At 47.4% G+C, this 13,832-nt stretch overlaps 1 long non-coding RNA gene across 1 annotated transcript in view; it reads right to left on the minus strand.

Annotated features, from left to right (window-relative positions):
- Nucleotides 1-756: 756 nt before the first annotated feature.
- Nucleotides 757-13,832, minus strand: part of LOC135262717 (uncharacterized) — a 28,178-nt gene continuing 15,102 nt past the window's right edge. Inside the window, exons 2-3 of the long non-coding RNA XR_010332308.1 lie at nt 5,494-5,646; nt 757-1,237 (exon numbers count right to left, since the gene is read on the minus strand). This is a non-coding gene — a long non-coding RNA (uncharacterized LOC135262717). The remainder of the gene's footprint in view (nt 1,238-5,493; nt 5,647-13,832) is intronic.

The raw sequence follows: 13,832 nt of genomic DNA on the forward strand, positions 1-13,832 counted from the left end.
TTTCTGCTAAGTTCCCCAGCTAATGTGGGCTAACTGAAAAAAACACAAGAATTTGTATTCTGATTATTCTGTAGTTTCCAACCACGTTATTCAGGGATGAGCCTGATCTGATAGAGACGAGTCTGAACTGGAATGCAGTACATCTAATTAAAAAGTATTTGGTTTCATGCAGGAGCAAGGGGGGGGGGGGGTACTTTCTAACTGCAATCGATCCCCACTGTCCATATAAACAGTCTTGAGAAATGCAAAAATGAAAGAAATTTAAAATTTAAAAAATTCCAATGAAAATGGTATCTGACAGGTCGAGGCTGCACTTCGACCAGCCATTCCTCGATTTAGCCAGGGCTATGTATGCGGTGTGAACGCTCGGTTCATAAGTGTTTCTCTGTTGTTTTCCCTTTGTTATTCTCACGTATTTAATTTGTTTTCGGTTTCTAATTTGTCTTTCAGCCACGTGTGGTCCTGTACAGCCCTTTGGAGACATCTTAGGTGCAAAAGGGGCTGTATGAATAAGCACACCTGACTTTACCTGGCCAGGTTTAAGACACTCTGGTAGGGGTGTCTCCTGTGGCGCAGCCCGTAGAGCGCTTTCCACGTGCTCGTTGCGAGCCGCGACGTCGGCGGTTCGAGTCCGACCGCGTGACCTTTGTCGCACGCCTCTCCCTCCCTCTCTCTCCTCCTAGTTAGGGTTCTAGCTAGTTCTTCCTTGCCTTTCTACACTGATCTGTCAAATAAAAGCCCTGAAAAATAAAATAAAAAAGACATCCAGGTAAACACAGAGAAGAAGAGCAGGTAAATGGACAGCATTTATATAGCGCTTTTATCCAAAGCGCTTTACAATTGATGCCTCTCATTCACCCATTCACACACACCAACGGTGAAAGGCTGCCATGCAAGGTACTGTACCAATCAGGTCGTTGGGAGCAATTAGGGGTCAGGTGTCAACCTAGGGGGATTGAGCTCTGTTGCCCCTGCAGGCCTGCAGCATTTGCTCCCAGAGCACACTCATCCAGCCCGCCCTGCCACGTCTCCTTTCAGCCTCGAGAACCAGCAGCCCGTCAACGCGTCCAATTAAACGAGGGAGGGCCAACTCGTTTCCCCCAGTACGTTATTGTCCCACGCCTCCGTTTTAAGACCACCGTGGCTCTGAAATGGTGATGTGAGAGAACAGCTAGCGGAGAACAGCTAGCGGAGAACGTAGCGCTGTCTGCGTCGCCGTCAAGCCCGTCTTCACAATCTGTTCGACAAAAAAAAAAAAAAAAAAAAATGGAAGCCGGTATTTATATAGGATTTGAGCGTGCACCATCTGTCACAGTCTCGGAAAATGGGTCTGCCATCGTCGTTACTTCATTATTATATATTTTCACGAGCGTCTATTGACTAGACAGAGTTGTTTTACCGTCTAATTAAGCAAGAAGCTCTCTTTCTCAATCTCGCTCTCCCCCACCCTCCCTCCCTCCCTCCCTCACTCTCTCTCCCTCTCCCTCTCCCTATCATGCCTTTCCACACACCACACACACACACCAAAACTCCTCTCTTCACACACACTCTCATACCTTTCCAAATACACACACACACACATACACACACTCTCTCCGTGTCATGCCTTTCCACACACACACACACACACATTTAAAATCTGTTCATGATTTGGTACAATAACCAGCAGTGTGATCCCCTGCATATGTAAATCATATGTAAAAAACTCCACACTCTGTACAAGGTTTCCAGGAGAGTGGGGGGGGGGGGGTAAATAAATAAATACCCTTTAGAGCATTCATGCTTCTTCCCCTGGACTGGGGCTTCTCAAAGCCAGCCGATTATCCCAGTGAGCAAAAGCCGAAATCTAGACCACAGGGGTGGAAATCTAGGTTGCGAGATGTTTCAACATCAACGGACTCGGTTGACCACAGTATAGCTCAGGCTTTATGCGGATATAGCCTGGCTACATCCTAGTCAGCTATAAAACTTTCGCTTTTCAGCCAAATGTAGCCAGGAATGCCTAGACAGCTTTTAGTCAGCTTTTCACTCCAAAAATGTTTTCTGGGATGCAGGTCTGGCTGAGAGGGACCAGGACACAGGGTCAGCGGACGGGGAAGCAGGGAGGGGTGCTGGATGGACCCAAGAATGGAAAGTCTGTCCCCGAAATGGAAGAGTTGAGAGACCAGGGGAATGTGTACTATGGAATCGCAGACTGAGGTGCATAAACATGGACTCAAACACAGGGGAAGTGCTGGCATGTCACGGTGTCAGAGTTATACCACGACGAGAGAGAAAACACCGGACAAGGATCAGGGATGCTGGTCTTTGTCAGAGAACTGGCTCCAAGCAGTACATGGAAGGCACCATGGATTCTTCTTTTAAAACTTTGAGGACTAGGTTTTTTGGAATGTTTTTTTTTTCTTCAGAATTCTAAGTCAGTGTTCTAGAACCCCACTACTCTGTTACCAGTAGCGACTGTTACATCGGCAACACAGAGTGTTGAGTTAAGAACATTCCAATCACGTATTTGTGACCTCACAGCTTAAAGGGGTTAAAGACACACTTTGGCGTTATGTTCTTCTTTTCTGGATACTGTTTTAATCAGCCATCCTATTCCATCCATGAGGAAACGTGTGCTCCTCTGCTAGCTCATCCAAGTTCAAGCTGGTGCCTCTGCCACCTCCCATATGTGCCTTTTCACAGCTAGGTCTTCAACATTCAAATGGTAGCTCTTCTGTGGATGTGCATTTAAATGTGTTTCTCCACCAGCTAATATATTACTCAAATGTGTTTCTCCGTGAGCTCAAATACATTCAAAAGCTTTTCCACCAGCTCAAATACATTCTAATGTTTCTCCATCGGCTCAAATACAATCAAACGTTTCTCTCCACCAGCTCATAGACATCCAGGTGTGTTTCTATGGTTGCGGCTGGCTTTTATCACTTTTATCTTCAGGTGGACCCCTGCTTGGCAGCCCAGTGGCTCCCATCCCAGCACCCACGCTGCAGCCCCCCCAACCCCACCCCACCCCATCCCCACCTGCAGTTCCGGCCAACCTTCCACAAACAACATCACGCCCGGACTCAGATGAGCTTCCAGCCGTCCGTCCATCCATCCATCCATTTCCATTTCAAAGCTTCGTCCCACTCTTTCAACACCACAGAGCCTCACACACGAGCCCAGCGCCGGAGTCACTGCTCCTTCGATGAACGAATGGAAAGTCCTCCACGTTTGTAGAAAAACGGCTTAAAGGCAGAGAGAGCCTGCCTCCCACAGGGAGGTCTCCGAGGGCCAGGGTCATGCATAACAAAACAAACACCAAGACGGCCATCTTCTCTCCAGTCAGGCCACGTCTGGAGACCCCAATCGTGGCTTTGAGTCACAGCCATGGTCTGCTTATGATCAGTGAGTTTCACAAAAAAAAATGTTTTTTTTTTTTTTTAAACTCACAGACTCCAGATTCCAGGCTGCCGCTATGGCAACGCGCCCCTTTAAAGATGCATAAACACAGAGCCCCTGCAGCAGTATCAAAGGAGACGGGACCCGGGGGCCCGCAGGATTTCGCTTGTGCAATTACGCCAGCGGTCGCTGGACCGCGCGCGAGCGAGCGCGGGCTCGCTGCGTAATCCCCTTCCCTCCCACTTTGAAGCTGGTGATCAAACCGCCCCTCTCCCCCCCTCCTCTCCCGGGAGGGCCGACGCGGCTCCCTGGATCACTGCGCCGTGCTAACTGATCACGATTTCCCCTGGCTGCGGCGCGCAGCGCATCTGCATGGCTCGCCTCCTCCGCCACCACCACCTCTTCTTCTTCTTCTTCTTCTTCTTGAAGAAGCGTAGCTTTGGTCTGTTTTTTTTTTTTTGTGCGCAAGATGCTAATTAATGTAACATCGTGAGCTCGCCTTAGCCCATGCCCTCATCCGGGGGGGTAATCCACGCGGCTCGTCTCTGCCATACATTTATAGATTTAAACAGCTGGATGCTTAATTACGTGGTTCTGTGGTTAAGGACATTGCTCGGGGGCACAGTGAGTTGGCTGTGCCCCCCCCCCCCCGCCAGGGATTTGAACTCGCAGCCACCACGTTCAAAAAGCCCCAGCTCCCAAACTTTTCCATTTTAATGGGCCCCCCAACAGCACAAGGGGGGCCACAGACCTTGTCCAATTTTTTTTTTTTTTTTCTTCTCGTGCCCCTTTCTAAAGCCTCGTTCAAACCGCCATCAAAGACGGGCGGCGTTGGCCGCGAAGCGCAGCGGCCCGAACGGAACATTCTGTGAGAGAACGCGCGCGCGAGGCGGGGCGATCCCCAGCTGCGCCGCGGCCTAACCGAAGCTGCTCCCCCGGCTGCGGCGCGCGGACGGACGCGGGGTGCCAGCTGGTCTCGGGCGCATCCCCAGCCGGTTCCACACCCGCGTGCGTGTTTTCGGGTTCACCCGTGCAGGAAAAGCAGACGTTGCCGCAGACTCCCATTGGCTACAGCGCGCAGCAGACGACCGAGGGGAGGAGGGGACGCAGACGCCGCAGTGCTGCGCACTCGAAGGGAAACGACAGCCGGAAAAACAGGTCAAACGCGCAACTCTCTGATTATGCATTCAATTATAGCGTCGAGACGATAAACAAGTCAAATCAAATCCTGAAATGGTAATAAATAACATAAAATAATACATTATTAATCCTGTAAAATAATGGCAAAATAACAGCATGTGGATGTAATACTGCATACTCTACAGTTTTTCATCCCAGAGCGCGGCGCCTGTGTCATCGCTCTCGGATGATTGACATTTCAATCTGGCCGAAGCCGGAGCAGGGGTGACGGGACGCACCCCCACCGCGTTTTTGAGGGGCACTAATGCATTTGGCCAGAGGCGTCCTGAAGGCACCGAGGGGCCGTGCCGGGTGCGAACAATTTTTCGGGGAGTTCAGGCCATGGCTGCAGGGACACAGTGTGCAGGTGCATTTTCTGAAGAAACGTATGGATCAGGAGGGGTGCTGCCCCCTTCCAGAGAGAAATTTGGACACCTCCAACAGCCCCCCCCCCCATCCACAGCACCACTTTGACACAAGATTACTCTCTCCTTTCCTTTTCTTTTTAAATTCTCTTCTTCGCCTCAATCCCTACAGCACCCTTGATTGAAACAAGACTTTCTTGCTTATTGCTTCTTTCAATTTCTTCTATCTATTGATTTTCTTTTCTTTTTTCGTTTTTTTTTTCTTCGGGGGGGGGGGGTAATGTAATGTAAGTGTTGAAGAGGAGGTGTTCATTAGTTCAGCAGATAAAAAGAATCAGAGGGTTGGGGCGCGTGGCAGAATGTAGCCAGAAAATTAGAGACCAGAAAAGTTCACGCGGGGAGAGAGAGAGATGGTCAGGATACAGGAAGTGAGCTGACAGCAGACAGCACACACTACTCTCTGGCATACTCTGCGACTGATTGTTTTTTCTCCACCTTGGGAAGCAAAGGATATATTAAGACTTGTGTCCCAATGTCTGCGTCTGTCACTCAGAAGTGAAGCACTTACGGGCCTTTCCTTCAAAGGAAGACGCGGGTCTTGTTTCTCTCCGCGTAAGCCTGGCGTCTGAAGAGACTTGAAAGGCTGCTGTCGGCTGCGGCAGAATCCGAGCTCGAGCTGTGAAGGCTTCCGCCTCATCCACGCGTGTAGCTCTGCTGCCATCTGCTGGAAACGCAGGGAAGGGACGCCCGTTTATACATTCTGGGTCCGGCAGTACTCGGCTGATTGGATTGCGGCAGAGCTTTTATGTTTTTTCCTGGGGAAAATAAACCGTTATGTCCTCAGCTACGGGCAATTTATTTATTTATTTATTTTTTAGCGCCTTCCAACTCAGTACATCCTAACAGCAGATAAGAAGAAAGATAATAGCGGCAAGTAGCATCTGTCTCCAGTTGCGAGGTGGACGTGTAAAAGGCCCTTTTTTTGGAAGAGAACGCAACAGAACGCAGGCGTTTTTTTTCTTAACGACGATGCGCCTAATTGTTTAGCGTGGCGTGGCTGGCCCGGAGCGAGAAGCCACGACTTCAGATGGGTTTTCTGGTTGGCAGCAGCTGTCTTCAGCCAATTAGGAGCAGCGTGACGAGTGTTTACCCATGGTGCCCCAGGGGGCCGATCGCTGCGCCCACAAAAGAGCCCTACTGCCCCAAAGGCAACCGCACACACACACTCTCACACACACACACACGCTCGCTCACTCGCTCATACTGTCATCAGTTCAGACCTAATTGTGGCCTAAATGAATTGCGGACGAGGGACAGGGGGAGGGGGGAGAGTGGGGAGGGGGGGTTGGGGGACGTGGCACGATCCGAAGGACATTGTCTCCTAGCAATAAGCTCATCCGTCGAGTTTCAAATTACAGTCGCCCGGGCAGGGTCGTTTCATTAGGCAGCGCAATAAATTTGATCCACTTGAACAGAGGCTGCGAAACAAAATAAATAAATAAATAAATAAATAAAAATAAAACAGTCGGCGCTACTGACCTCCGGTGCTCGTGTGCCTCTATTGAGTCAGTGTAAGCTTCGCATGATTGAGTCTGCGGAATAACAGGGAGGCTAACTAGACCACCGCAAACGTATCTCTGTCATACCGAATCTCCCCCCGCCCACCCCTACCCCCACCCCCACCCCCACCCTGAAAGTCAACAGAAAGTTTCGGTAATCCTTCCCTGGGAAGGTTACCCCGCGCGCTTCAGCTAGACAGGTTACGTAACGGTCGATGGATCCCAGAGGCGGGAAGGAAGAAGAACAAAGGCTGAGAATCAAATTAGGAGCCTGTGGACTGCCGTGGTAAAGCCCTCTTACAGCAACTCTCAGCGGGACCACGTGATCGCAAATAAGCCTCAAAACCTCGGCCAAGTCCCGGCTCAGCCTGGGTCCGAAAACAAACTGGAAACAAAGTGCCGGACCAAGGCTGGCGCAGACGAGGCTGCGTTTCCTTATTTCGTATTTTATTCTGACGTTAAGGGGTACTTTGCCCATATATGACCGCCCCCTACACGGGACACATGCTCAACCCGCTAAATATTCCAGCGGCACCTTCTACCAATCAGAAGAGCGAGAGTGTGCGTATTCGCCGGTAGCGTCGTGCCCAAGGGAGAGAGAGGACGCGCCGTGAAGTCGTGGGGACGATTCGATGGGACGGTCGCGGGCTCAGACTTTTAGGTGAACAACAGACACACCTGGGGGCTGGAAAAAAAAACAACCGCCAACCTCAGAACCAGGTATTACACCTGAGGCTAAAGAAAGGCCCATATAGACCGAGCCAATCTCTTATGTCCTTTAAATTAACAAGAGCAATGCCCTGAAAAGCAACTACGAGGTCTCAACATTCCTGGGAGACCGTTTCTCACCTGAATTACACCTGTACATGAACAGGTATTGCACACAGGCGTATTCGTGAAGACAGGCAAGCCTACCCTCTGGCACTGTGTCAGAATATATGCAAATCACTGAGCGTGATTAGGACGACTTGTGCCGATTTTAGTTTCACACTGAGTTTTAAGCTGAGTCATGTGCCTGCTGTGAAAACAAATGAGCAAATAAACAGCGAGTCCCTACGTGATTTTTTTTTTATCACACCGTAGCCTACTTCAGTTCATCCGCCACACTTATCTACTGCCCAGTCACCATATAATGCATAAAGTTATGAAAGCACTTTCCAAATGCCAAGAATTTTCTTAAGAAAAGTTCTTCCGTCTGAAATCAATATTTACGGGCACATGTGCAGTCTTTAGAAACGGTGCCAAAAAATCGGTATTATGACAGCCAGGCACATAAGTAATATTCGGTTACCTAGCAACAGACAATTTTAGCAGCCGTAGCAAACAAGGAGCTACACTGGTCTCAATCAAATTCCGGAAAACAAACCTAATTTCCTTCTGCCAACTGCACCTGCTTGCTCTAGATTACAAGTTTTAAACATCACTTTCGACTACTGAAGAGGACAATTCAGTAAAGAGATTAAAGCTTTGCTTTTAACACGAGTGAGGAATATTATGTGAGGTACAATGCACCAGAAATCTATCAGTCATTGAATCTATTCTTTTTGAATTTGAAGTGGCACATTTCCAGGTAAATCTATGACATGTCACTCAAAGTATTCCTTTTAAAAAAAAAAACATAATTTTACACCGCGTGGTCCGTGCAGCCCCTTGCCGGCTCGCATCAGCGTCGCAATTAAAGGCAGACGGCGAACAGCACAGGCGCATTTTGTCCCCGTCCCCGTCTCCGCCTCCGTCTGCTGGTCCAGCAGCTATGATTAGCGCTGCCCCCCCGGTCCCCCACGCGCCCGGTTCTCTGTCACCCCGGCGAGCGCCGCTAACAGGTGACCTCATAATTAGCCTCACCTTCCACGCCGCCTCCTCCTGCTCCGTCTTCGGCGCGAAGCGGTGGCGGCTCGCGCCGGGGCACAGGCAAGGCTCCGGCCACCGGGCTGCGAGAGAGCCGGGCTATAAAAAGAACCTACGCTCGTTAGCGGTGGGGGTAAAGCCATTTAACGGCACTCGGCAGAGGCTGCTCTGATCCCTCTGTCCTGTCGCAGTAGGCGCCTGTTTTGTTTTTTTTTGTTTTTTTGTTTTTTTGTTTTGTTTTGGAGCAGAGAAAAACGTTTTTGCTTTTTAACTTCCCTGGATGATCCCAGACGTCCCTGACTAACCATTAAGGGGTTGTATGGGAGAGGTCGCCCAAAATAGCCCCTTCTCCTCCCCACTGTGAATTTGAAAAATCCATGACCTGTGTGAGAAGGTTGGGTTAAGGCTCACACACTGAAACTGCCACAAAAAAATGGGGTCTTTCAAAATATGAACCGTTTTACTTTTGACTACGGCGCTTTTACACAAAAAAGAGACCATATTGTGTTGGTTTATGAACACATCAACTGTCATTTGTCCTGCTATAATTGGTTGCAAGTCAATATAATAAACAAAAAAAAGTCTATATTCCACGTGATTCATCTTTTCTGCAAGGCCACGCTTATGCAGGATGTGACGGAAGCCTGAGAAACCAGCAATCAATAAGAATCTTATTTACACGTCCCAGATCAGATATTCAGCAATGCAAGTCTCATCCTGTATGCGTGCATATTTACGAAATCCATTACACTATGTTCCTCAGCTCCCGCTTGTCAATCCTTAAAGGCATACTATGCAGGATTTTTTTTTTTTGCCATGCCTTGCTGTAGGACCTGCGTTTACAATCAAATAAGTCTCCTCCTCAGTCTTCATCACTCCCAGTCACCAGGGAGTACAGGCCATCAAGTCACCTAACGTTGCTAGCTGGATAGCTAAAAGTAACGTTACTCACAAGTCCAACAGAAAACAAGCCAACTCTGCGTCGCTTTTCATCCCCTTGACACAACTTCAGCTGATGCCACAGAGGAGTAGCAATTCCAAAGTTAACTCTAGTTCTTGAACTAGCCTTGTCGGCTTGGCTATTTGCTTTGCTGTGTCTGGACTTCTTCCGCCATTGCAGCGGTTAGCGCGCTAGCAACAAACACTCCAAAACCACAGGCTCTGTAGCCACGCCCACCCCTCCCCACACAAAAGAGTGCCACGCCCAGAAATGTCCCCAACACATTTCAGAATAAGAAATACAAGGTGCACCAATTTGGCAATAGTGCGTAAAGACAGAAATTGCCAATGCACCATAGATATGCCTTGGCATGGTTATTTTATCATATTTTCAAGGTAAAAATCCTGTAGAGAACACCTTGAAAGACGACTAGAATATAAATTGTTAGTGTTGAAAAACAAAGAGGGCTCAATTTCCCAAGCTCTACATTCATAAACACTGTACAGCTCCTGATTGGCTGCAGTCGCATGGCTAAAAAATAATTTAAAAACAGCGCTAATGGCAACATGACAACGCTGTCGTGAACCAGCTTATCTCCTCTTGGTTTTAATTACCAAACGGTCAATTATTTTAATCATAAGGCTAATTAGTGTTGCAATTCGATTAAATTTGCGGTGTACTCGGACACAAACGTTTAATTGTTTGGCCGACTGCAACACAGCCGTTTCAGAAGCGGAACGTTTTTATTTTTATTTTTAAAATGCCTCAAAGCTTCCTTCCCTAGCAACGGCCAGGGATGGGCTATAAGCAAATGCAGCTAGACGCCTGGGTGTTATTTAACACCAGCCATCCTGAAGCAATTTTCCCAGTGCCATGTTTTATTGGCAGATGAAGACGGATTTTTTTCTTTAGACAGTATCTTAGCACTCATAATGCATTTAGTATAGACACAGGGAGGGTGCCATCCCTAGCAGGCAGCTGTTCCCCGCACTGCATGCAGAAGAGGCTGAAAATGGGGTCTGATCTGGACGCCCAGGGTTTTTAAGCTTATGTGGGTCACTGGCATTTTATGTGTCTCGAGAGAGGGAGAGAGAGAGAGGGGAGAGAGAGAGAGAGAGAGAGAGAGAGAGAGACTCAAGGGGCCAGGTAAATTATGTAGTGCCACTGCTCTGGCTACATAAAACACACAATATCGGGCCTTATTACAAACATGAAAGATGTATGCATTTTGGTATTTTAGAAAACGATTAATGAATGAATGAATTCATTCACTCATTCGTTTAGCTGATGCTCTTATCCCAGAATGACTTGGAACGCTATCACGGCATGGCACATAAGTGTATATCAGAGCTGCAAGAAATAAGTGAACAGACCAGGAATCAATAGAGGTCTACTACCCGGCCTAAACCTTGCAGGCCCCCCGTGGCCGTATGCCAGGTTCGGGTGGAGTCTGGTCCGGTCGGGTCGGGCCGGGTCAGGACTTTTTTAGCACCGGTGCCTCAGGCCTGGTCTGTGCCCAGGTTGGCTGTTATTTTCCTGCGAATCAACCATGACAAAATTCACCTGTCACTCACTGATAAGTCTGCTGTGGAGCGTAACTCGTCGCTGCCTGCAGTGATGCTGCCCGCGTTTCGGATCACGTGATCGCGAGAAACCCTCGTCTAGAGGAAGACTGCTACTGATACTCTTCCTATTAGCTTACACTGCAACAACTTATCCCTTTGAAGAGCAGGTTTTTGATAACTTTTTTTTCTTCCAAAATTCTAAGTAAAGTGTTCTAGAACTCCACTGCTTTCAATGAGCAATTGCGGTTGTTGCATCGGCATTAGAACGTTCAGTTGAGAACATTCTAATCACATCTGTGATCTCACACCTTAATAGGGTTAATAATTCATCCACCTAATTTTGGTTATATTAGCCGCACTGCGAATTGTGTTTCCTTCGACATCGAGGTGAAATGCGAAATGGGAAAACTTTCCGGTTTGCGTAAGGCCGAATCTAACAGGCTTGTCGAAGCGGAAACACGGAGGACGTGGTGGAACAGCCTCTTCAGTTCAACTCAACATTAGACCTGAAGGTTCCAGATGTTTCTATTCACACTCAATCTACCCCAGAAAGAAAATACATTTGTACAGCTGCATGAATGGACTCAAGATCGCCAGTCAAGTTAATTTGCAATACAGCACAGTATAAGATGGTATATACACTTTTTTCTTTTTTTCTTACATGAGATGCAAGCAACCAAATAGCAGCACTTTTCCTGACCCCTTTAACCTATTTAGATGTATACGAAGGGAAAAATACAGCATAGGTAAGCAGTTATTTGCTGATAAAAATAATGGACGACAGTGATCAGCCATTTCAGATTGTGAACCAATTAGTGCGCAACTTTAATTAGATACTGGAAATCAAGTTGCGGTAAACTCTTAATTAACCCCCCCCCCCCCCCCCTACACACACACACACACACACGTACAAACACACCAACACACACATATGCACACACACACACACACACACACCCTCATTTACTCCCTAGACTTCAAAATCTTCCAAAGCTTAAAAGCAGCTGCTACCCTAATTAAAGCATGTTGACAAAACAACACCACACAAGCGAAAATGGGGGGGGGGGGGCGGGATGGGCTGGAGATGGGGGGGGGGGGGGAGGCGCAATGAAATAAATAAAAAGGTACCCTCCGCCCCGCCAGGCTGTTGTTTTTCCATTTTGGCGGCGGCGGACGACATTCAGCCATGAAGGTTCGCCACACTACGGCGCCTGGCGGAGCGCGTTAGAAAGCCATCCCGCGCGCTCGGGCGCCCTGCGCCTCCCCACGGCTCATTTGAGCGCTAAACCCTCACGCGGGAGGGCGGGGGGCATGGACCTCCGTACAGGGGGGACATTACCGCATGTAGCCCTTTGAATATCGCAGCTTTGAAAAACGTATTAATAAGAGCTCAATCACACGGGCAGACAGTACACGTTTCTTACAGTGCATTCAAGACCTTTGCATGGATGTGGTTATTACCGTGTGAAAGGATGAAGGAAGATCACAGTGCCACATACACATACTTCATACAAACACACACACACACACACACAGACACACTCATACTTCATACAAACACACACACACACACACACACAGACACACTCATACTTCATACAAACACACACACACTCATACTTTATACAAACACACACACACAGACACACTCATACTTCATACAAACACACACACACACACACGCAGACACACTCATACTTTATACAAATACACACACACACACACACACACACACATGCATATACAGTATACATGCATACACACAGGCCTACGATTTGCTCTATCATATCTCACAGGGTTAGAATTTTCTAGAATGAACAGATTCCTCTGCCGTGCGGCGGCAGATGTTCAAGCGTTTTCCCACAGAGGGGACGAAAGTCCCTGAGTTATAACAGAAATTCCACAGTAGCCTCCATTAGCAGGAGTTTAGTGTTCATTAAAAAAAAGGTCAGCCATTCTCACATGTTAACAATTAGCACAAGTCATCACTAAATGCGCGATGCGGTGCTCAAATCACACGGTACAATTTTTTATACAACGCAGCGATTTTTGAAACGTTAATTGGCGAACTTCTCTGTGAACATATTGTGCACCACGAGAAGCAATTGATTTCTGCACAGTCAGGGTAAATTTACCTTGAAATTCCCGTAAAGGTTAATTTGTTACTAAACCAACAACCGGGAAGCCACAGCCAATGCCAAACATGTCTTCTTGAGTATGGAAATGTCTATTTAGCAAAAATAATTTTTGTGTGGTGTTGTGAGCTTAAAAGTTTGGCACCAATAAGTTAGATTTTTACAGAATGTTATCTGTAAAAGACTAGAAGATTCTTTAGCACCTCCTAATTGAATCTAGCTAGGATACGCACAGAGAATTCTTACTGTACATTTCATACATCTCAACAGGAAACAGGCAAGCAGAGTAATTGCCTGCATTTTTTGAAAAGCATGACATATAATGTTTGCTTGGCTGTTTGCTTGTTTTTTGGGAAGGTTTTGTTTTTGGTTGTTTATTTTTTCACTATTTTTCATATCACTATGATATGGTCATGCAGGTGAAATAAAGCCTGATATTTGATTAGCACATTAGTAGGTAGACAACTGCAAGTGGAGATTTTACCCACAGTCAAGTCTTATCTGGAATTAGTGAAACAGTCTTTCATTCTGCAATTTCATGCTGCAGCTGGACGTGAACGTAGCTTTTCGAATAATTAATGAATATGGCCGGCCACAAAGATCGTCTCAGAACTTCAAGGTTCAAGCCTTTTCCTTGGTAATACTATCTTCCATCTTTCTTGAAGTCACAGACTTTCTTCCCCCCCACCAGAAAGATATTCATGATTCGGTAGTCCTTACTGCCTATTGCTGCGTCTATCCTCTGTATGTCTGAACACGTTTACTCAGAGATCACTGTCTTCTCACTTATTTCATCTCACAAAAAAAACAGAAATTAGGAGGATAGTGAGATTTTTTTTATCAAAAGAATTGGGCTCTGC

This window comes from Anguilla rostrata, chromosome 9 (assembly GCF_018555375.3).
Source record: "Anguilla rostrata isolate EN2019 chromosome 9, ASM1855537v3, whole genome shotgun sequence".
In the NCBI taxonomy this organism is placed as follows: domain Eukaryota; kingdom Metazoa; phylum Chordata; class Actinopteri; order Anguilliformes; family Anguillidae; genus Anguilla; species Anguilla rostrata.